The following is a 12482-nucleotide window of genomic DNA, read 5'->3' as shown; positions in this document are numbered from 1 at the left end:
TAGCCTATCCCTTCTCCAGTGGATCTTCCCAACCCAAGAATCAAACCCGGGTCTTCTGCATTGTAGGCAGATTCTTTATCAACTGAGCTATCAGGGAAGCCCTGATAAACATTGGTTTAAATTAATTATTAGAGAAAGCAGAATAAAATTAATGCTGGAAAACAATAAAAATGAAGTATTAATGAACAAAAAAATACAGTATTATAGAGGATGGTAATACTGATTTTTTTCTTTCTATGGCTGGGGGCAGTGGAATTAGGGGAGTTCTCTTGGATGAAGTGATGTTTAAACTAAAACCTTGAAACATAATTTCTGTAGGGCGAGAGAAAGTGGAGGGGTAGGAGTGAGCTGATTTCTAGCCTAGGTGGACAGTCTAAGCAATGATTTAAAGGTGGTAGAGAAGTAAAAGTAAAAACTTCTTGGACTTTGGAATCAGAAAGACTGCTATCTGAAGCCCAGATTTACTCCTTATTAGCAGTGTAGCCCTGGGCAACACAGGGTCTATTTGATTTCTTCCCCTCTGAGATGTGATCTGGTAACTCTGTCTAGACAGTAAGTTATAGTGATTATGGGGCTGCCCTTGTCATGTGCTGCCTGTTGTCCAATGTCTATAAAGTATTTTGTCCAGTTTTTAGTTGTTTAATGCAAGAGGTTAACTCCTGTGTTGCTTCCATCATTTTCAGAAGCAGAGGACCAAGATATGACTTTCCCTTTTCTCCTCGTTGAGTTTGGGCGTTATCTAATTTTGTTAGCACCCTAGTGTTAGTCACCTTTGTTGTGCTCACTTCATTGCATTACAATGTTTAGGTCACTTATCTGACTTTTCATTGCACTGGCTTCTTTGAAAATGGGGACTGTGTCTGGTTCACGTTTACTCCTACTACCAACCCCCTGCTATGGAGTCTGGAACATAGCAAGCTGTTACTGAATATCTTTTACATTCAGTATAATTACCATGAGTTGTAGTTTAATGCTATACTGTGAAAGACTGAATGTTATGCTAGAGTTTGGACTTTATTAGGTAAACCACCCAAGGTTTTTAAGGAGGTAAGGGAAATTCCTTGAGCCTTTATTTTTACGGAAGGTAATTCTGGAAGCATAAAGATGGATGACAGAGATTAGAGGATGAAAATACTTACATTACTTAGGATTCTAGATAGTACAGTGGGAGTAGAAAGAACATTGACAGGATCTGGTGATTGTTTGAATGGGTGCTGCTAAAAGGAGTGGTGAGAAAGTGATGACTTAGGTTTTCAAAATGGTTGATCAAATCCTTTAGGATGAAATATTATGTTCTTCTGTCTTCTTTGATACCTAAATTAAGGATTTTAGTATAAAGATTTGAGAGCAAAAATTCACAATGCAAAGAAGTAATTAATGGTGGGGATTTAAATTATTTTTACTAGAATAAAGCTTGAATTTGAAATTTTTATAATTCTTAAAGGAAATCAATTGGGGGTCTTATTTTTTTATGTAGTAATATTCCATTGTACTCCAAATATCATTGTCTCTCTTTACATATATTTTCCCTCATTATAATCTCTTTTCTTTGGAAACTATATCTATGTGTGTATATATTTCTCTTTCCTTGTTAGGTTTTAGGTTTTTCTGAAAGATTGCTTCTTTTAGTCTTTAGAGTATGTTGGTGTTGGACTCAGAAATTCATTTTGTGCAGTTGTGTGGGATAGTACCTGTAGAAGAACTGAGGGTAAGAATTAATTTTTCTCAAAAATATTTCAAAGTTTCTTTTGTAGTATCAATTTTCAGCCAAACTGTCTTCTCTTTTTGAGAGAAGTTAGAAGAGCTACTGAGAGTGTTGGAAACTGGTAGAAATGGGGGGAACAAGAAACATTAGAACAATTATGGAAACCCTCCAATGCCAAATATTTAGGTATTAAATATAATCATAGCTATTTGAAAAGTTAAAACACTTATAACAAGAACTTGTTTACAGTAGTCTGAAGGACATTAATTAGAACTAATGGATTGAAAATGTGGAAAGAAAATTTTTCTCCCAGAGACTTCTATTCATTCAATCCTGTAAGTAAGTAATGCTTCTTATAAAGTGTGATCTAACCTGAAAAGAATGATGCAATGCTTGAATCAACAATAGCATCCTGACAAGGTAGGGGAATATTTTTAATTTTGCATTCCATTTCTCATTTTAGTTTCTGCTGTAAACTATGTGTTACTCCTGTTATAGAGAAAGACACACACGGTGACTACCATTTATTGAGTCACTCTTTGTGCTGATAACTGAACTATGAGGTAAATATTATCTCCCTCTTCACAATAGTTTCATAAGGCAGATATTATTTACATATTATCAATGAAGAATCTAAGGCAAAATTAGATTAAACAACTTCCATAAAGCTACATATCTAGTTATAGCAAGTTATTTGGAATCAGTGGTATAATAGGTAAAAAGAGATTGTTAAATCTAATGTGTATTCTGTTATGTGCAGTGAAAGGAGTTTTCACCTTTCATCCAGTAGATAGAGGAAGATGATCTGTTTTGGAATAGGAGTCGAAAAGAGCTAAGGAACGCGGGCAAGTGTTTGTGTTTCTGACTGGTCGGAGTTAGTGTATCCATGAATGCTGATGCCTCACTGTGGCGTGTCTCTACAAAATTCTAGGTGCTGCTTTCGGCACTACTTTGTACAGTGATGTCCAGGGCAACTCAAAACTGCATTATGCCTTGCTGAGGCCAGTTGAGGAGCCAGGAGCAATGGTGACTGCAGGGAAGGTTTTTTTTTTTTTTTTTATAACTCTTAACTGTGTTTGGTACATCTTTTGTGGGGCAGACTTACTCCATGAAACTATTCCAGGCCATTAGAGCACCTTGGACCCAACACTATGCATTGAAAGTCAAATCAGTTTCAACTCTGATCTAGTCTCAGAGTCTATGGTCCTAATCAGTGTTTTATTGTGTATAATAAGCATATTATTTAGTTACTTGCATCAGTTTCTGAAAAACACAACACTTATCCCTAGATACAGTTTTAAATGCCCAAGTGATTTTGAGTACCAGCCCTGAAGAAAAAAAAATCAATTATATAAAATGATCTCTCACTATAAATGGGGAACCACAAGAACATATAATCAATTAGAATTTATTGGTTTCTTTTAATGGCAAGAATATTCACACCTGGGTGAATTTTAGTGATTAAAAAACCCAGTCTCTTCTAAGTTCCGCTGTAAAGAAGTCTAGTTATTTGCCTTAGTTTCAAAAGAATAATTCCCTAAGTATTTCAAAATGTCTGACTGACTGCCCCAGCTATTCTCTTTAGAAGCTTCTTTCTCATCCTCATGGCACATCCCTCTGGCATGCATGACCAGCTGCAAGCTAAACCCTGTGGAATAAGAATTCTTTCATCCCTTTGTGTGATGTGTTTCATTTTCGGAGTTTGGATGATCCTCTTCGGCAGCAGAGGCAGGCATTGTTAGTTTCAATAGGCGGCCTGGATGCGCAAGAACAGTCATCATAGAGACAGGCTCTCAGGGTCTGTCCCTTCGTGCCATGGTGTTGTGTTAGATCACTTTCCCCTGCTGGATTAATGGCCAGAGAAAAAGGAAGACAAACTGTACCCAAATCAATCCAATTAAAGTACTTGAACTTTACTGACATGCATCCTATTGTTTTCTCAACTTCCTAACCTATGGTTAATTTCTCCAGCCTGTAGAAAGGAATCACATAAATAAGAGAATTATCTCAAATTTGCAATTTTCTTTAGTTTGAAAAGGCTTCAACATTTTGTTCTATAAGATGAAATAATAATGTGTGTTTTGTATAGCTGAACTTTTTGGGGGTTTGATCTTTCTATCTCTCCTCATATTTTCACTAAAATTACTGCCAGAACTTATTATATGAAACTGCTCAGCCTTTAACATTTTATCTCTGTTCACAGTCTGCACTGCAACATCAGTTCATTCTGGGCATTTTGGCTTTCTTGAATCTCCAACTGATTCCCTCTCTCATGACTGGTGATATCCTTTCCAGGTTAATCGAGTATTCTCCACTTGTGCTCTGTCATCCATGCCACTTTAAGGAGGAAGGTAATTTGGGCTTTGGGCTCTCAGCCCCATCATTTGTGAAATGACCTCCCTGACTCTATGTTCAAAGTACAAGGTAGGATTTCTAGTAATAGTATATTATATATGTATGATGACTGATAGTTTGTAAAGTGTTTTCATATATTTTATTTTATGTAATTCTAACCATAGTTCTTGAGATGGAGAGAGCAAGTATTGTTGTCTCCTTTTTTAAATAAGGAAAGTATAATTCAGAGAGGAGAAGTGAATTATTCCACATCAAATAAGGAATAACAGGTTGAACCTGAACTTTAAATTTAGAGCTTTTACCACATAAAGTGATGGTTTCCTCTAGTAGGGACATTCTTAAAGTCTGAGTTTCTTCATTTATTAATTATATGTTTTTATGTGTATGAGTTTATATGTACATACTCCCACACGTAGGGAACAGGTTTTGTTATACTTTATTGAGCTTAGGATAGAATTTTATGACTTTAGTTTTTATCAGTGAAGTAGTCTCCCAGTATTTCTGTTTAAGAAACATAAGAAGGAATGTATTAACTTCCTAGTATAGAATTTTGGTATTATTATAAACCCCCTATAAAATGTGATTATATTTTTCCATTGTAAATCCATTCTGCCAGAAACCTAATATACTTATTAAATAGTATTCTTTGTGATTAGGGAAGGTATGAATCTAGTAGAAGCCCTCCTGGCCAATCCCTACTTTAGGCTGATAGGAAACTCTGAAATACGGTGTATTTCTGTCTCCCTGTTTACTTGCTGTTATGCTTACTTAGAGTCGTTTGTGTTTGTTTTTAAATTTGTTTGTGCCAATTGAATGTGCAATTGTAATTTAATTATGCAAACTGGTGAAATATGAGTAAAAAAAGTATAAATGTTTATTGGTATTATGAAATTTCAGTTGCCTGGTTTGGAAAGACTTTTTAAAGGTGAATCACTACAACAAATTAGTGTGGGTAGACAACAGTGAAAGATCTCCTAAGGCAAGGATAGCGGATGAATGTAAAAATTTGGAAGGGTCCTGCATTCAACTTGCTTTGCAAGTCTCTTTAAGCACTCACTGCCATTAAATAAACCAAAATCTTTAAACTCTCACTGACATTACATAAATGCTACATTGTGGAACAGTCTGAGTAAGGAGAATAATATGACTTAGGAGATGAAGAGTCGATGACAGCCTTTGATCTTACATAAAAGATTGGTCAATCAGTGTAAATTTTACGTTTTAACTTTAAAGGAATGAAATATCTTAAAAACAACTTTCCCCCTGTTTTTCTTGTCCTGTTTAAAAAATGAAGATAAAAATGATTTTACCTGACATGGAAGTTTTTTGAATGTGTGAGGATTAAATGAGATGATACATGCAGAGTGCAGAGCACCTAGAACAATGCCTGGCACAGGTACTGAAAACATTAACCATCATTGTTATCATCAGTATCATTTCCTCTCCCCACCTCCTCCTTCTCATCCTCTGAGTTTATTTGCTGAGGGGCTTACATATACCGATATTAAAAAAAATAATCTTCTAGATCACAACAGCCAGCTATTGGAATATTATGTTTGGGTTGGCAGTGAAACTGTCCATTTCCTAAGCCCACCCCACCCTACTCTTTCTTTCAGATTTATGAGGAGAGGAAGTATAACTATAACTCATTTATTCCCAGGAACTGCTGAGACCTGAAATTGTAGGTGAAACGTAAGTGAGTGGGTTAGATGCAGTCTCAGCTGAAGACTGTCAGAAGGATTGAAACATGGAGAGTTTCAGGTGTATTGGTGGAGGTGTGTGTGGTGCTTACATGGCATCTACCCACACTGAGCCTAGATCCAGTCAAGATGCTTTTCCGCATTTGTTGTTGTTCAGTGGCAAAATCATATCCGACTCTTTGCAACCCTGTGGACTGCAGCATGCCAGGCTTCCTTGTCCTTCCCCATCTCCTGGATCTAGTCAAGATGTTTCTCTACAGAGTTCTCTCACAATTGTAAATAGAGAACAAGGAAAAGAAAAAAGAAATCTTGAGCAAAAAAACCCTGGTAGCTAAATGGGAATAAGGATAAGCATTGTACTGTATGACTTCAATTCCTAAATGCTTCTGCTCACCAGCAGGTTACAGGTCTTTATTAAGGATTCCACATTTAGAAACTGCTTTTAGGAGGAGAATCTTCTAAGTGCTGACACACACATTTTCATATCATTTCACATCCTGTTGTCCTGTGTAAGAATGTGCTCTTCATAGAAAAAAGACCCAAACTCTAGGAGCAGAGATGTTACCAGCAATGCTGATAGTGTCCTCCAGGGTTTGGATGTTAGTGGCTCAGTGGTAAAGAATCCTCCAGCAGTGCAGAAGCTGCAGGAGATGTGGGTCCTTTCCCTGGGTTAGGAAGATCGCCTGGAGGAGGGCATGTCAGCCCACTCCAGTAGTCCTACCTAGAGAATCCCATGGACAGAGCAGCCTGGCAGGCTACAGACCATAGGGTTGCAAAGAGGTGGATATGACTGAAGTGATTTAGCATACACACAATATAATGGTTGACTCAGTGCTGGTGGCATTGGAATGAATGTGCTGTCAATGGGTTCTTTTTAATTACTACTATTCATAGAAGTGTTGTTATTTACCTTCTATAGATGGCTTGCATGACACTTCCATAATTTTAAAAGCTAAAGCAAATAGGTAGCCAAGGGGAATGTAAGACATTTTCCAAAGTTGAGAAACAATTTTTAAATGGTATAATCTGAAGTTTATTAAGTACCACTTTGTGTCCTTAAACAATAGAGGTATCACTGTTGGTCACTTTCTATGCCTATTGTGGAATTAGGTCTATTTCATTTTCATATTGTAGTCCATCCTTACTGGTCATAAAACCTTTGAATAGAAGAAATCTTGTCTTTCTGCTTCATGACTCTTTATATCATTGGGATTACTTCAGTTTATACAACATACATTTTCCTTGTTGTTGATGTTCAGTTATTTAGCTGTGTCTGACTCTTTGCAGCTCCAAGTATTGCAGCATGGCAGGCTCCTCTGTCTTCTGCTGTCTCCCAGAGTTTGCTCAAATTCATGTCTGTTGAGTCGGTGTTGCCCCGAACCATCTCATCCTCTGTTGTCCCCTTCTTTTTTTGCCTTCAATCTTTGCCAGCATTGGGGTCTTTTCCAATGAGTTGGCTCTTTATATCAGGTGACCACAGTATTGGAGCTTCAGCATCAGTCCTTCCAATGAATATTCAGGGTTGATTTCCTTTAGAATTGACTGGTTTGATCTCTGTGCTGTCCAAGGAACTCTCAAGAGTCTTCTCCAACACCGCAGTTCAAAAGCATCAATTCTTTGGTGCTCAGCCTTCTTTATGGGCCAATTCTCACATCCATTGATGACTCCTGGTAAGACCATAGCTTTGACTATACAGACCTTTGTCAGCTAAGTGATGTCTCTGCTTTTTAATGTACTGTCTAGGTTTGTCATAGCTTTCCTTCCAAGGAACATTTTGCATTTTTCTACCCTAGTTATATTAAAATCTCTCCTCTACTCTGTCTTTCCTGTGCTCTTGTTTCAATCATTGTGTGTGTGGGTATGCTCAGTCGCTTCAGTCATGTTCGGCTCTTTGCGACCCCATGGTCTGCAGCTTGCCAGGCTCCTCTGTCCCTGTGATTCTCCAGGCAAGAATACTGGAGTGGGTTGCCATGTCCTCCTCCAGGAGATCTTCCCAACCCAGGGATTGAACCCGTGTCTCCTGCAACTCCTGCAGTGCAGGCGGGTTCTTTACCCACTGAGCCACCTGGGAAGCCCTTCAATCATCATATATCCTATCAATTTCGACTGTTCTCAGCCTTTTGCCCAGGAGTGTGTCTTCACATATTTTTCTTTGCTCTTCCATATGTCAGCATTTGTTAACATTATTAGCCTATACTTTTATTTCTTAGTTGTTGATTTAAATTTCATCCCTTTTTTTTTCTTTAGCTACACCATTTCCATAGTTATTTTAGGTGAGGACAGCAGTGGAATTTATAAAAACTAGATAGCATCCCAGAAAATACCCATCTTTATTCTGAAATATGATATGCTTGGTATTCAGACTTCTCCCTAGTGAGAATCTACACATTATACCTTTTTGTTATATAAGATATTTTTAAGCTGATGGGATTCAAGATAATTTCTTTTTTTCAGAGGAAATTCCTGTTATTCAACCTGATATTTAGAATCTTTTGCTAAGGACCTTTACAGAAATAGAAAAGATAGTCTCAGTTTGAATATGTTCACAGTGCTCTGTTTTGACTCATATCCCTTGGGCCTGCTCCTTGATTTCTTAAAAAATTATATTTATTTTATTTTTTTTCAGTTTTATTGAGATATAATTGACATACAGCATTGTATACATTTAAGGTGTGTAGCATGATGATTTGATTTACATACACCATGAAATGATTGATATAGTAACTTTGGTAAATATTCATCATCTCATATCAATGTAAAATAAAAGAAAAAGAAAAAAATTTTTTCCATGCGATGAGACCTCAGGATTTACTCTTAGTTTCATATATAACATAAAGCAGTATTATTTATCTTGATCGTGTTGTATATTATATCCCTAGTACTTATTTATATTTTATCTTTTGATCACCTTCTTCCAATTCCCTTCCCTTCCACCCCCTGCTTCTAGTGATTACAGATCTGATTTCTTTTTCTATGAGATTATTTGTCTTAATTTTTATCTTTTTTTTTTTGGAAGTATAATCAACCTACAACATTGCTACTACACAACATAGTGATTTGATATTTCTATACATTACAAAATGATCACTATGATTAGTCTAGCTACCATCTGTCACTACTGTAAACTATTACATTATTATTTACTATATTCCTCATGCTGTATATTTCTTTCCCGTGGCTCATTTATTTTGTAACTGAAAGTCTGCACCTTTTAATATCTTTCCTCCATTCCTCCCTCCCTGGCAACAACCTGTTTAGCGCTCTCTGTATTTGTGACTCTGTTTCTGTTCTGTTATGTTTGTTCATTTGTTTATTTTTTCTTTCAAATTCCACATATGAGTGAAATCATACAATATTTGTCATTTTCAGATTTATTTCACTTAGCGTAATACCTTTTAGATTTATCTATGTTGTCACAAATGGCAAGATTTTATTTTTTTATGTCTTGGTATGGACAGAGAACAACAGACTGGTTCTAAATAGGAAAAGGAGTAGGTCAAGCCTGTATATTGTCACCCTGCTTATTTAACTTATATGCAGAGTACATCATGAGAGATGCTGGGCTGGATGAAGCACAAGCTGGAATCAAGATTGCCGGGAGAAATATCAATAACCTCAGATATGCAGATGACACAACCCTTATGGCAGAAAGTGAAGAGGAACTAAAAAGCCTCTTGATGAAAGTGAAAGAGGAAAGTGAAAAAGTTGGCTTAAAGCTCAACATTCAGAAAACGAAGATCATGGCATCTGGTCCCATCACTTTATGGCAAATAGATGGGCAAACAGTGGAAACAGTTATGTTTTGGGGCTCCAAAATTACTGCAGATTTTGACTGCAGCCATGAAATTAAAAGACACTTACTCCTTGGAAGGAAAGTTATGACCAACCTAGATAGCATATTCAAAAGCAGAGACATTACTTTGCCAACAAAGGTCCGTCTAGTCAAGGCTATGGTTTTTCCAGTAGTCATGTATGGATATGAGAGTTGGACTGTGAAGAAAGCTGAGCGCCAAAGAATTGATGCTTTTGAACTGTGGTGTTGGAGAAGACTCTTGAGAGTCCCTTGGACTACAAGGAGATCCAACCAGTCCATTCTAAACGAGGTCAGTCCTGGGATTTCTTTGGAAGGAATGATGCTAGAGCTGAAACTCCAGTACTTAGGCCACTTCATGTGAAGAGTTGACTCATTGGAAAAGACTCTGATGCTGGGAGGGATTAGGGGCAGGAGAAGAAGGGGACGAGATGGCTGGATGGCATCACCAACTCGATGGACATGAGTAAGCTTTGGAAGTTGGTGATGGACAGGGAGGCCTGGTGTGCTGCAATTCATAGGGTCGCAAAGAGTCGGACACGACTGAGCGACTGAACTGAACTGAACTGAACTGAAGGTAGATGAAGGAATTAGTAGAATGGAGAAAGCTAAATACAAGTGCCTGGAGAGTATTGTGCCAAGGAAAATGCAAGCCAGTTCATGCTCCAGAACTGGCTTAAGAATTGGAGGCAGTACTTCCTCTGGAAGACAATGGCTGAAGTAAAAATATAATTAATATACTCAGATAGATAGAAGATAGTACTTCTATGAAACATGACAGAATAGTATAAGAAATGAATAATCAGAGAATAAGCACTCAGCTGTAATAACTTTTACAGGATTGAAATTTTCAGAGCAGAAAGTCAAATGGATAACAGGAGGGTAGATAAAATCAGAATGTCTCACAAACAAAACTCTGATTAATAACAGTTTTAGAAGATGGGGGAAAGCAGAGAAAGTGATAGGGAAGAGATTAGCATGAGATTATATCAGAATTTTTTTTTTCAAACTGAACAACAAGCATTTCTACTTTGAAAGGATTTACTGGGTGCCCATAAAAAGTGTAAAGGAGAAAATATTTTTTTTCTTTTTATCATTTTATCATATGTGAGATGATGAATGTTAGGTAAGCCTATTGCCATAATCATTTCACAGTATATGTAAATCAAACCACCACTCTGTATGCCTTAAACTTATACTGTGACATGTCAATTATTTCTTCATAAAACTGGAAAAAATGTGAAGTAGATCTATGCCAAGATATATAAGTGGAAAATCTCAAACTACCAGTGGTTTATAGATGATGATAGACACTTTTAGAGAGAAAATATAAACCCTATGGACACACTGGTTCAAGAATCAGGATGGTATCTAATTTCTTAATGTTACCATTCAAAGCTAGAAGATGTGGCTTTAAAGTTCTGAGGCCGAATTACTTTAAATTTGGAATTCTGTACTTAGTCAAACTGTTAATCAGGTGTGAAGGTAGAAAGAAAGACATTTTTAGGTGCATGATCTTCAAAATTTACCTTCCAAGGTTACTTGCTCAGGCATCTTTTGGTGGCTATGCTGTATCCAAATGAAGAAAAACTGGGGAGAGAGAAGAAGGAGAGGATTCAGGAAATAAGTGAAGAGAATGAGATGAGAAAGGTGAAGAGAAGTTCCTGGATAACAACTGTGCATTGTTCTTAAGAATCATCTGTCCTTAATTGAGCCAGGAACGTAGAAAACTCTAGAAAGGGATGTGTTCAGAAGGAAGATTTGGAATTAGCAGAATGCTTCACGTTGAAGAGTGAGATATATTCAGAGAGATTTTATATTTCTCTTGCAAAACTTGGGATTGGGGAAAAAATGGGCAATATGAATTGCAGGAAAGAAAACTTTTTACTCAGGGAAGGAAATGTATTAAAAATGTACCAGTTGGCTAAATACTGGGAAATGAAAGGAAAGTGGGTGGTGTAAGAGAGCTAAGGCTTTATCTTCCGTGGTAAGAAATTAATAATGTCTTTACAGTTTACAAATAAAAAATAACAATATAAGCTTATTATTTAGAGATAAACAGGTAAACACTAGAAAGAATTTTGACAGAGGTCTCAAAGGTTGAGATATGGGCTGCTGTTTTTTGTGTGTTTTAAGAAACATTGTGTTACTATTTAGTAAATTATGTAGATGCATTACTTTGAAAATGATGAGAAATTATTGCTATAATTTTAAAATTATAGCAAATTATGAATGTAAATATTTTTGATTTTGATTTTTCAGACAGAAGACTCAATGAAGTGTGCATGTTTTAGTTATCTAGAAGAAATAAATGGTTTACAGCTTGGCAATCCTGAAGTTGACATTCTGTCTCTTGAGAATAAATATTATTTAGAGGAGTTCCCTCTTTTTTCTATAAGGAACTCATGTTGTTTACCTGGTAAAAGATATGGAGTTAAATCTAAAAGTGGTTGTTTACAATTATCAGGTTTCAAGTATGTGTTTCATATAAAAATAAGTCATTAACTACTTGTGGCTAAGGAGATATAGAAAAAAACAAAATATATTTTCATTTGATATGGTAGGTTTAGTCACATAAGACAGATTAAACATACCGCATTTATTAAAGAGTAGCTTTCCCTCATTCTAAGTAATGTCTAAACACTTAGGATTCTTCTCTCAAGAAGTTCACATGGCTAGTTCATGCATTCTCATGGAATGCTTTTAACTGTTCACTGACTCATTACTTATTCATCTATAGTTAATGTAAAACCACTTTTGTTGTGGTTTACAAAAATATGGAGGTTATGTGATTCAGTGCTTGCACTTCAGAATTTAGATTATCTTTCAATAATCAAAAACATGCTTTGCCAAAAATTCCGGAATGAGTGTGCTCAAAATTTCAAGTGCCTTTTGAAGTTTTTAAATGAGA

The 12482-nt window shown here is 36.3% G+C and overlaps 1 protein-coding gene across 38 annotated transcripts in view; it reads left to right on the top strand.

Annotated features, from left to right (window-relative positions):
- ZBTB20 (zinc finger and BTB domain containing 20) overlaps positions 1–12482 on the top strand; it is an 838712-nt gene that overhangs the window by 78498 nt on the left and 747732 nt on the right. For 17 of the 38 annotated variants that reach the window (XM_069553607.1, XM_069553824.1, XM_069553772.1 and 14 more), the window contains exon 2: positions 4001–4129. The exons of 17 other annotated variants lie outside the window; for them this stretch is intronic. The gene's annotated coding sequence lies outside the window, so the exon portion shown is untranslated. The remainder of the gene's footprint in view (positions 1–4000; positions 4130–12482) is intronic. 4 more of the 38 variants (XM_069553917.1, XM_069553712.1, XM_069553944.1 and 1 more) reach the window with 1 other exon arrangement.

This window comes from Ovis canadensis, chromosome 1 (genome assembly GCF_042477335.2).
Source record: "Ovis canadensis isolate MfBH-ARS-UI-01 breed Bighorn chromosome 1, ARS-UI_OviCan_v2, whole genome shotgun sequence".
NCBI lineage: Eukaryota > Metazoa > Chordata > Mammalia > Artiodactyla > Bovidae > Ovis > Ovis canadensis.
Note: the sequence above shows the minus strand (reverse complement) of the source record. Positions and strands in the feature narration are given on the sequence as shown.